The sequence below is a fragment of the Danio rerio genome, chromosome 4 (genome assembly GCF_049306965.1).
Source record: "Danio rerio strain Tuebingen ecotype United States chromosome 4, GRCz12tu, whole genome shotgun sequence".
NCBI lineage: Eukaryota > Metazoa > Chordata > Actinopteri > Cypriniformes > Danionidae > Danio > Danio rerio.
This window is the reverse complement of record NC_133179.1, coordinates 48,869,562-48,881,385: the sequence shown is the minus strand read 5'-3', so window position 1 is coordinate 48,881,385 and position 11,824 is coordinate 48,869,562. Positions and strand designations below refer to the sequence as shown.

At 46.3% G+C, this 11,824-nt stretch overlaps 5 non-coding genes across 5 annotated transcripts; 4 read left to right on the top strand and 1 right to left on the bottom strand.

Annotated features, from left to right (window-relative positions):
• The first annotated feature begins 3,460 nt into the window (after positions 1–3,460).
• On the top strand, positions 3,461–3,533 carry trnav-aac (transfer RNA valine (anticodon AAC)). Its single transcript has one exon. It is a non-coding gene; the product is annotated as a tRNA-Val (tRNA).
• Positions 3,534–3,637: 104 nt separating this feature from the next.
• On the top strand, positions 3,638–3,710 carry trnav-cac (transfer RNA valine (anticodon CAC)). Its single transcript has one exon. It is a non-coding gene; the product is annotated as a tRNA-Val (tRNA).
• A 1,074-nt stretch (positions 3,711–4,784) lies between these two features.
• Positions 4,785–4,867, bottom strand: trnal-cag (transfer RNA leucine (anticodon CAG)). The gene has a single exon. It is a non-coding gene; the product is annotated as a tRNA-Leu (tRNA).
• Positions 4,868–6,530: 1,663 nt separating this feature from the next.
• On the top strand, positions 6,531–6,603 carry trnav-aac (transfer RNA valine (anticodon AAC)). Its single transcript has one exon. It is a non-coding gene; the product is annotated as a tRNA-Val (tRNA).
• Positions 6,604–6,707: 104 nt separating this feature from the next.
• On the top strand, positions 6,708–6,780 carry trnav-cac (transfer RNA valine (anticodon CAC)). The gene has a single exon. It is a non-coding gene; the product is annotated as a tRNA-Val (tRNA).
• Positions 6,781–11,824: the final 5,044 nt, after the last annotated feature.

Here is an 11,824-nt window from a genome sequence, read left to right as displayed (position 1 = left end):
GTAGATTGTTGAGGCTGACGTTTCCGCAGCCTACAACCAGGATTAGTCATCTATTTAGGCTTAATGGATGGAGCATGGGCACAGCATTAGAGACTTGTTTATTTCTGACAATCAATGATGATATAATCTAGGGGTATGATATCATCTAGGGGCTGAATCAAACTTTCTTTAAGTATAAGCAAGCATGGGGCGGCCTATTATTACTTAAAGGAAATTAGGTTATCTGCTAAGAATCGGAACTGGAGAAAATATGTCCGTGAGCAGATGAAACTGGCCAGCATACTGACTCTACGCGACTTTGAGTAAACGATGAAACATTAATGGAATATAAGGATTTATTAGGTTAATCAATCTAAATTAGACCTTATCACAACCTATAAGGTAATCAGCTTGAATTAGATGAATCTAAATCTAAAATTATTATAAATTGGAGTCAGATTAAAATTCAGAGCTAGAAACAAATTAAAATAAATTATAACAAACAAAAATATTTCTTTTCACATGTGCTAAAAGGCTTCAACGCATTTAACCTTCACCCTTGCTGTTAGTTCCGTCATGGGACTGATAGATGGACCCTCACATGTGTGTGTATTTATATAGTTTATAACCATAATAGTTCTACAGTTTATTCTATTTTACTTGTTGATTTCTATTTTATTTAAATAGTGTATTTATTTTGTTAAAGAGCCCATATTATGGTTTTTTTGAAAATGCCCTTCCATGTAGTGTTTAACAGCTCTAAGTGAAGTGAAATATCCAGCTAAGGCTTAAATCTGTAAGTGTACAGTGTTTAAAACTGTTGATTCATCTATAAAAGAGTCGACTCATAGTGCTTCAAATGAGTCGTCTTGATAACGGGTCATTAGGTGTTTTGTGATGACGTATCTACGAAACACAAGTAGTTGCGTGTGCAAACCCGGGAGATTTAAACCTGCGGCCTCGCCCACTAACACAGAAAAAAGCCACACACACACGCACGCGCCGGTCGAATGTGACGTCACACTGTGCAGATGGATATTATTGAGTCTCTACCCAAAGATGAAACCTCAGCATTAGCCCAGCCTTGAGCAGTTTGAGTGCTTCTGGAAACTTCATGCTTTAGACTGGGTGTATATTACATGCCTAATATTCAATTTTTATACTGTGTGTGTGTGTGTGTGTGTAGGCCTATTATTATTTAAAATAAAATTTTAAAATAAAATTGATTATATTATGTACAAAATATTATTCTTTATAATTATATCCAGTTCCCCTAAAACTTTGCTTAAATACCATATACATTTATTAAATAAATAAAACCAAAAAGTAAATAACTGTTTGGTCTGACAAGTTGTCAGGACATATCAAATTTCAGCACAACACTAACTAACTAGTCTCACTCACACACACACACACACTTGTACACACTCTCACTAACACACTCACTCTTGTACATGCTCTCTCTCACATACACCTACATTCTATCTCAATTCAATTCAGAAATACTTTTTTAGCATGACTGTAAATGATACAATGTTGCCAACACAAACACATAGACATCTCACAGAGATAAGCCCTCCCTCTCACACACACACTTCTACATGCTTTCTCATAAACATGTACTGGCTCTCTCTCTTACACACACTACTACATGCTGTCTTTCACTCACACACACACACACAAACAAATGTGCATTTGATACTTATATAATTTTACGTGCTCATTAGGCTTACGATAGGTGGTTGCATTGTAATTATTTGGTCATAAAGGTATTAATTGTTTTAAATAGTTTTTCAGCTAATAATGTTTGTGATGTCATACATGCTACAAAAGGCTTTTGAAGCTGACAAGAATTGCAGTGCTGTACTTTGCGAACAGGGAGCAATTTAACAGAATCAGCTTCACACCAGGAAAATGAACAGAGTTCGCTCAAAAGTGTAGAGAGCTCATTTTTGGAGATTTTTGCATAAAGGTTGTATCAATGAAAAGGAAGGGTTCTTTTGTATGTTTCTTTGTTCAATAATGCTCCGGTTTACTGTTGGTAAAATGTAGAAGCAAAAACCTACAGCACAATAAGCTTAGCTTATAATTCCAAAAAAATAATAATATTGAAATCAGATGCAAAAACCTTTAAATTCCGACTAAATTCATTAATTTTCTTTTCAGCTTAGTCCCTTTATTAGTCTGGAGTTGCTACAATGGAATAACCCAAGAGCTTATCCAGCACCATCCATGTTTTACACAACAGATGCCCTTTCAGCTGCAATGCATCACTGGGAAACATCCAAACACACACACATATATATATTTGAGCCTACTCAATTTACCTGTACCACATGTCTTTGGATTTGTGGAGGAAACCAGAGCACCCAGAGGACACCCACACAAACACAGGGAGAACATGCAAACTCCACACAGAAATGCCACCTGACCTAGCTGAGGCTCGAACCAACGACTTTCTTACTGTGAGGCGAACGTTCTACCCTCAGCGCCACCACATTGCCGGCAATTTAATTGTTATTCTAAAATTAGTTTTTTTTTCAGCCTACTGTTTGAAAGATAATGAAAAAATATTTGCCACAAAAATAGTTAAATTGCAGAGCTAAGACTTAAAATATATATACATTTTAGGAAAAAATGTGTATGGTGGCTGCATGGTGGTGCAGTGGGTAGCATGTTCGCCTGACAGCAAGAAGGTCACTAGTTCGAGCCTAAGCTGGGTCAGTTGGTGTTACTGTGTGGAGTTTGCATGTTCTCCCCATGTTCGTGTGGGTTTCCTCTGGGTGCTCTGGTTTCCCTGACAAATCCAAAAACATGTGATCAAGACGGCGGAAGGGCCACAGCACTTTAGAGTCATGCACACCAATCAGGTAAAAACCTGAAGTAACAATGGAGACTGAAGATGACACCGAAATTTTAATAGACAATGGATTGACAATTAAAGGAGTGAAATCTGAAGTACGGAGGTTACAAAACAGAGACTATGTTGTTTCGTTCAAGCATCTGCCTGTTTACCTAGCAAATGAAGAAATTTTAAGCAAGCTAGAGAGATGGGGAGTTTTCCCCATATCTAAAATTAAAAGAAGATTGTATCCTGGCACAAACATAGAAGATGGAACAAGGTTTGTAAAAAACAGATTTCCGGAAGAGATGGTTTCCTTACCATACAGTACCAAAATCGAGACGGCGGAAGCGCCACAGCACTTTAGAGTCATGCACACCAATCAGGTAAAAACCTGTCGACTATGCATGAGCTCAGAAAATGTGATGAAGGAACGCCCAGAATTCAGGTGCTTCAAATGTGACGAAAGGGGACATTTCGCAAGGACCTGTACAGCTGTGTCGGGCCCGGATTGTAAATTGGCCCTAATACCTGCAGGGAGCTTGTCACGCTGAGTTGGCTTTGTCCGCTCGATTGACCAACGCGTACGCCTTGTTTTATCCTTGCAGGCCTAACTTCGCTGGTGAAAGCGCTTGTGGGGTTTCTGTAGTGTAGTGGTCATCACGTTCGCCTAACACGCGAAAGGTCCTCGGTTCGAAACCGAGCAGAAACAGTGCTCTTCTTTTGGCGAGAAAATAATAGCATCCACTGCCGCACCAGCAATGATCGTCGACAGGCACCCAATCGAAAAGGGTTATCAGCTCGATTTGCCTGAAGGTTTCCGTAGTGTAGTGGTTATCACGTTTGCCTCACACGCGAAAGGTCCCCAGTTCGAAACTGGGCGGAAACAACCTCTGGCTTCTATGACAATTGTCAAATCAGGCTTCTGTTGAGTACTGACGTTCACTGAAAACATTCTTTCTGCAGAGCGGTGTGAGGCTAGAAGTTTGAATTCAACTCAGTGTTTACCGCCCCTCGCGGTGTCGCAAACTTGCGTAGAATCTGATTTCTTTTAGCTTTGTGTTGTGCAAGAGCAGGTGGCCAGTGCGTTTGCTGGCCCTTCACGGTGCAGACCGTACAAGACAGCTCTATAAAAAAAGACTAAATACTTGAAGCAGCACTGGCCTATTGGTTTCCGTAGTGTAGTGTTTATCATGTTTGCATTACACGCTAAAGGTCTCCTGTTCGAAACTGGGCGGAAGCATACAATTAGCGGACACTTTTGTCCAAAGCGACATACAATAGTGGAGGTATTCAACAAGACGAGGCAATGCATACGAAAAAGGGCTATTTATTCCAAGTAATTTGTTTGTGCTCAGAGAATTTAGTGCTGGAGTAGGAGTGTCGTTTTCTTTAGAGAGAGCGATATTCACCGGGGTTCGGGTGTACTCTGAAGAGATGGGTGTCAGCTGTCGTTTGAAGGACACCAGTGTATCCGTAATCCGAGTGGGAATGGGAAGGTGATTCCACCAGCGTAGAACATTGAATGAAAACATTGTGGAAAGTGACTTTCCGTCTCTCTGCGCTGAAACCACAAGACAGTGCTCTCACCCTAACCGGAGGCTCCTGTGGTTATCACGATGGCTTTACTAGCGGAGGGTCTCCTGTTAGCAACTGGGCGGAAACATTCAGATTTGCTTTTACGCACATTCTCAATTGGCTCTCTGCTCACTGGATGATCCACGATACAAGGGCATGGATCTGTCAAATGTCATGACTTGACGTTGTACGAGGATTTGACGAAAAAAATGCCCTGCAAACCTTAAAAAGCAACGCCATCCCAGGACAATTCTTTTGATTCCCTTTCAGGGCACTTGCATTAAAGCCCGCGTGATGCGGCACTTTGTCAGTGTTACTGTAGCATTCGGACATGGGGGCAGAGAGTTAAAGACTTCAGCCTAAGGGCACTGCCGCAGGCTCGGTTTGTCAGAAGTGGGATTCAAACCCACGCCTCCAGGGGAGACTGCGACCTGAACGCAGCGCCTTATACCGCTCGGCCATCCTGACATGCAAACTTGGCAGGAGCTGTCTCCTGGGACCCACACCGCAGTACCGTGTCATGGAATCTGGTGTTTTACAGCTTGCCCAGCTCCGGCTGTCCAGCTCATTGGCGCAGCAGGCAGCTAAGCTGTGCTCGCCTCCTGGGGCTGCGCCTAGTTTCAATAGCCAACACTTGACAGCTGTCATTGCTTACGGCCACACCACCCTGAGGGGGCTATAGAGCAAACAGGAAGTGAGTTGGCAGCAGTAAGGAGAGAAAGGCTCTCCCCATTTTGTTTGTCTACCTTTTTGTTTATTGACCTTGAGTGTTTTTGTTTGTTTGTTTTCTTTTTGTCTTTAAAAACCACCTAATAGCAGCATTTTGCTGACTGAAGGGTGGTTATGTAGTGTGTTTTATTTTTAATCATGGACAGATTCCCCGGCAATGACATGGAAATGGAGGGACTTGCAAAAAAGGATAAAGAAAATGGGCTGGATAATAGACGAAGAGATAAAGAAAATGGACTTGACAACAGACAAAGAGATAAATAAAATGAAGAGCCCGGCCAACGAAGAGGTGAGAAAGGTAAGGATAAGCAAGAGGTACAAAGAAGAGTCTGGTTCTCTCAAGGTTTTTTTTCTTCACTCCCATCAGGTGAAGTTTTTTTTCCCTCTCCCCTGTGGCCACTGCCTCGCATGGTTCAGGATTGGTAGAGCTACGCATCGATGAATTGGCTCTTCAGTGTTTGAACTCTCAGTAATGATTAAATCACACTGAACTGAGCTAAACTGAACTGAACTGAACTTAAACACTAAAACCTGAACCACACTGTTCCAGTTACTGAACCACACTGTTCCAGTTACTATGACCATTTATGTGAAGCTGCTTTGACACAATCTACATTGTAAAAGCGCTATACAAATAAAGCTGAATTGAATTGAATTGAGTATGCACAAAGGAAGCAACAGTAACTGTAGTAGTAGAAAATGTAAAAGATGCAAGAAGATTTGATATAACCAAAGTAGTCACGGAGCTGATTGGAGAAGGAAGAATTCTGGCGGTGAGACCCAAACAAACAAAGGGAGTATGAAGTAACAATGGAGACTGAAAATGACACCGAAATTTTAATAGACAATGGATTGACAATTAAAGGAGTGAAATCTGAAGTACGGAGGTTACAAAACAGAGACTATGTTGTTTCGTTTAAGCATCTGCCTGTTTACCTAGCAGATGAAGAAATTTTAAGCACTCTAGAGAGATGGGGAGTTTTCCCCATATCTAAAATTAAAAGAAGATTGTATCCTGGCACAAACATAGAAGATGGAACAAGGTTTGTAAAAAACAGATTTCCGGAAAAGATGGTCTCCTTACCATACAGTACCAAAATCGAGACGGCGGAAGGGCCACAGCAATTTAGAGTCATGCACACCAATCAGGTAAAAACCTGTCGACTATGCATGAGCTCAGAAAATGTGATGAAGGAACGCCCAGAATTCAGGTGCTTCAAATGTGTCGAAAGGGGACATTTCGCAAGGACCTGTACAGCTGTGTCGGGCCCGGATTGTAAATTGGCCCTAATACCTGCAGGGAGCTTGTCACGCTGAGTTGGCTTTGTCCGCTCGATTGACCAACGCGTACGCCTTGTTTTATCCTTGGACGCCTAACTTCGCTGGTGAAAGCACTTGTGGGGTTTCTGTAGTGTAGTGGTCATCACGTTCGCCTAACTCACGAAAGGTTCTCGGTTCGAAACCGAGCAGAAACAGTGCTCTTCTTTTGGCGAGAAAATAATAGCATCCACTGCCACACCAGCAATGATCGTCGACAGGCACCCAATCAAAAAGGGTTATCTGCTTGATTTGCCTGAAGGTTTCCGTAGTGTAGTGGTTATCACGTTCGCCTCACACGCGAAAGGTCCCCAGTTCGAAACTGGGCGGAAACAACCTCTGGCTTTTATGACAATTGTCAAATCAGGCTTCTGTTGAGTACTGACGTTCACTGAAAACATTCTTTCTGCAGAGCGGTGTGAGGCTAGAAGTTTGAATTCAACTCAGTGTTTACCTCCCCTCGCGGTGTCGCAAACTTGCGTAGAATCTGATTTCTTTTAGCTTTGTGTTGTGCAAGAGCAGGTGGCCAGTGCGCTTGCTGGCCCTTCACAGTGCAGACCGTACAAGACAGCTCTATAAAAAAAGACTATAAATACTTGAAGCAGCACTGGCCTATTGGTTTCCGTAGTGTAGTGTTTATCATGTTTGCATTACACGCTAAAGGTCTCCTGTTCGAAACTGGGCGGAAGCATACAATTAGCGGACACTTTTGTCCAAAGCGACATACAATAGTGGAGGTATTCAACAAGACGAGGCAATGCATACGAAAAAGGGCTATTTATTCCAAGTAATTTGTTTGTGCTCAGAGAATTTAGTGCTGGAGTAGGAGTTTCGTTTACTCTAGAGAGAGGGATATTCACCGGGGTTCGGGTGTACTCTGAAGAGATGGGTGTTAGCTGTCGTTTGAAGGACACCAGTGTATCCGTAATCCGAGTGGGAATGGGAAGGTGATTCCACCAGCGTAGGACATTGAATGAAAACATTGTGGAAAGTGACTTTCCGTCTCTCTGCGCTGGCACCACAAGACAGTGCTCTCACCCTAACCGGAGGCTCCTGTGGTTATCACGATGGCTTTACAAGCGGAGGGTCTCCTGTTAGAAACTGGGCGGAAACATTCAGATTTGCTTTTACGCACATTCTCAATTGGCTCTCTGCTCACTGGATGATCCACGATACAAGGACATGGAACTGTCAAATGTCATGACTTGACGTTGTACGAGGATTTGACGAAAAAAATGCCCTGCAAACCTTAAAAAGCAACGCCATCCCAGGACAATTCTTTTGATCCCCTTTCAGTGCACTTGCATTAAAGCCCGCGTGATGCGGCACTTTGTCAGTGTTACTGTATCATTTGGACATGGGGGCAGAGAGTTAAAGACTTCAGCCTGAGCGCACTGCCGCAGGCTCGATTTGTCAGAAGTGGGATTCAAACTGTAGGGATAGTTTACAGTTTAACCCAAAGAATAACCAGTCAGGTAGATGAAGAAGAGCCGGAGTCAGAGATTTAAATAAATAAATCAAGTTTACTGAAGATAGTTTGCAGTTTCATCCGCAGAAGCCAGCTTTGCCGCTCTGCTTACAATCACCAATCAATAACAATTATACTCTCACATAACGTCATTAACTGCGTCATACATATAGGTGTTCTAACATAATTTGGTTAAAACACAGATAGACTAGGAACATTTCCACGTGAGGTTCGTGCGTACAATTCTGAACAATATCTAAACATGAACGTCAGACATCCTTTAGACTGATTAGAGCTGACTCCAGACCTGTGAAATGGATCAACAATCAAATAGAACACACACACATAAAGTATAATCTGTTTCTTATCCAAGGCTGAGTGTATTTTTAGCCGTCTTTATCAAAACTGGTTAAAAACCGGTATAAGCTACATTCAGACAGTTATAATTCCTTACCACACAAAGTCTATCTTGAATAAAAAGTAGAATCACTTTAAAAGAATTAACCGTAAAAAATAGCAAAATCACTTTAGACTTTTTAGACAATATTAACTCGTAGAAATAACAATAGAAACAGTTGCTTCCAGTCCTCAGCCCTCAGTTCCTCTCAAGGTCTCCGTGACCTCTGACCTAGACTGGTGGCTTCTGAAAATAGGTATAAAGAGACAGGCAAATGCACTGAACATTCTTATATTAAGCAATGTGTTAACTTATTAATTAAAATCGATTCACAGTTAAATACTGAGAAACAGGATGATGAAAAGGATAAATGGTGGTCCATGATGAGACGGATTGGAAAGCAGAAATCCGAATCCTTCAGTCACCCCTTTTGACCAGAATGGAGTCCAAACTCCGCTTCCGGTCAACCAGTGAGGTCACTAAGGAGAGTGAAAGTGATGACTCATGCTCCCTTTATAAGTTCGCAGAGTTTTCTAAACCCCTTCTTGGACAAGCTGAAACCTAAAAATTCCAGTCCCCAAGCTTAGGGCTCTTCCACTCTCCACCCACAAAAGGAGTTCCCCTTCGGGGGGAACTTCAGCACTATAAGTGGATTTGATCTGTAAAATCCACGCATTGGGAGGTTCGGTTCAGAAGCTACTCGTCTGAAAGAGTATTGAACGGGCCAATTAAGAATGAATTGGCAGCGCAAGCCTGCGCAGGTGAGCGGCATAAGCAATCAACTGAGTATATAAGCTCACCTGGCGCCAGCAGACGCTATCCTTTTCGCTTCAGAGACTTTCTGATCGAGTCGATGAGGGTTCCTCCTGCTGTGACCAGCGATTCTGAGCGAACGAGGGCATTCTCCCGGTCCAGAGTGTGTACACGCAGTGGCAGACGGTCGAGCTGGGTTTCTCCCTGGCCTGGCGTTCTTTGGGTCCGGTCCTCCAGAGCGGTGCGTATAAAGTTGCAAACTTCACAGAAAGAGCAACACAGTCGTGCAGCACGTCCTTATCAGGACGGCGCTCCGACTGTGCGTTTCTGGATGCGGTGGTTTCCTGTCCTCGGATGATGGGCGCGGGCACTGCGTTACATGTCTGGGGGTCCAGCATGTTAATGCGCTGCTCGCGGGCAGTTCATGTCGTCATTGCGATGCCATGACTGTTGCGCAAGATCGCGGTTAGCCTTTGCAAAAGGGTGAACCACCCCAGTTGTCCCCTGCTCTGCAGCGGGCACTCGGGCAGATCTGAGGGTTTCAGCGAGAGATAATCCGTCGCCCACGGGCCCGCGGACCTCCCGCTCCTCTAAGCGCTCCATCCAAGCTTCGGGCGGGGGAAGCGATCCGTCTAACAGATGGTAGCCCTTACGCCCGATGACACCGGAGACCAGATGTCCACCGCGGCATCGGAGGGTGGGCTTTCATTGTCCGATGATGATCCAGACCCGCTCGCCCCCTTCGGGCTGGTGAGCGCTGTCACTACGGATCCTGAAACGGACATGTTAGCCGTGCTTTCCCGGGCTGCTTCGGCCGTGGGTTGGAGATGGGTTATCCCCAAGCTCCGCGGCCGGACCGACTAGAGGGGCGTTCCCTTCTTCCCGGAGGTGCACAGTAGGCTCACGCGGTCTTGTAAAGCACTTTTTTCTGCTCGTGCTGCGTGTTCCTCCACCCTAACCACTCTTGACGGTGAAACAGCCAGGGGGTATGTGGCGATTCCTCAGGTTGAGTGCGCGATGGCGGTAAATCCGCGCGGCGCCTCTTCTTGGCGGGGTCCGCCTCGTCTCCCATCCAAAGCCTGTAAGTTATCTACCTCCCTCGGAGCTAGAGCTTACATAGCTGCGGGCCAGGCTGCTTCCGCCTTGCATGCGATAGCCACCTACCAGCGCTACCAAGCGCAGGCGCTGGCCGAGCTGCACGAGGGTGGGTCCAACCCAGGCTCGCACCGCCGCCGACTTAGCTCTTCGGACTACTGAGTCCGCTGCGTGTGCGTTGGGGAGGACGATGTCCACATTAGTGGTCCAGGAGCGCCACCCCTGGCTGATATGCGCAAAGTCGACAAAGTCCGCTTTCTTGACTTCCCCATATCCCCAGCCAGGTTCGGCGACACTGTCTGTGAATTCACCCAGGAATTCAAGGCGGTGAGAGAGCAGTTGGTGGGTGATGTCTTATCGGCGGTCCGTAGCCCGCTCCGCCCGCCGTGCCATTCATACCTGCTCCTCGCCGAAGGCGCCCGCCTACGAGAGCTGCTCCGCCCCCGCACACGCCTCAGGCGAAGCGAGCGCGTCGGGCACCTCGGAAGCAGGCAGCCCCCCTGCCCAGAACGCCGCTAAGTCCGGCAACGGACCGCGAAGCGCCCCTGGGACAGGCCATCTGGAGAAGAGGGAACTTGCTCTTTCCCCGCTGGAGGGCGGGGCCCCATTTCCTACGGCACTTTTTACTGCCATGAAAACATTATGAAAGGGCACTTTTCACTTCCCCAGATGTGACAGCCCGAAATCTGCCAGTCTGGGACGCTATGCTTTCTAGCTTGCAGATTCGGTGCGTTTCGCCAGTGGCTCACGAGCGCTGGGAGGACGGTCTCCTTTCTCCCACCCCTCGAGCCTCCCCTCCGGAGCTCGGGTTTGGAGTGAGAGCAAATATCTCACCTCCAGCTTTTCCGTGGGACCCGCAAGCTTCCCGGATCAGCACACCCACTCCGCGCTGCCCCACTGCTGGTACGTCAGCGATTGTAGCGATGAGTCCATTAGCGAGAGCTCTGCCTGCCTGGTTAGCGCGGGCCAGCTCTTCGCGGTGGCTCATACGCACAATCAGACTCGGCTATGCGATTCAGTTCGCGAAACGGCCCCCCAAGTCACGGGTGTGTATTCACCAGGGTCAGCCCCCTGTCCGCCCCTGTCTTGCGAGAGGAGATTGCTGTCCTCCTGGCGAAGGATGCAATCGAGCCGCTCCCTCCAGCCGAGATGGAGAGTGGGTTTTACAGCCCGTACTTCATCGTACCCAAAAAGAGCGGTGGGTCACGGCCAATCCTAGATCTGCGCGTTTTGAACCGCTGCCTGCACAAGCTGCCGTTCAGAATGCTCACGCAGAAGCGCATCCTCCGGTGCGTTCGTCCTCTGGGTTGGTCTGCAGCATTAGACCTGATGGACGCGTATTTCCATGTCTCCACTCTTCCTCGCCACCGACAGTTTCTGCGGTTTGCGTTTGAAGGTCGAGCTTGGCAATACAAAGCCCTCCCCTTCGGGCTCTCTCTGTCTCCGCGGGTCCTCACCAAGCCCGCGGAGGGTGCCTCAGCGCCCCTTCGGCTCGCGGGCATCTGCATACTCAATTTCTTTACGACTGGCTGATTTTTGCCCTCTCTCGGAGCAGTTGATTATGCACAGAGACAAAGTGCTCTGGCACTTCCACCTGTGGGGGTTTCAGGTCAACCAAGAAAAGAGCAAACTCGCCCCCGTGCAGAGGATCTCTTCTCTCGGGCTG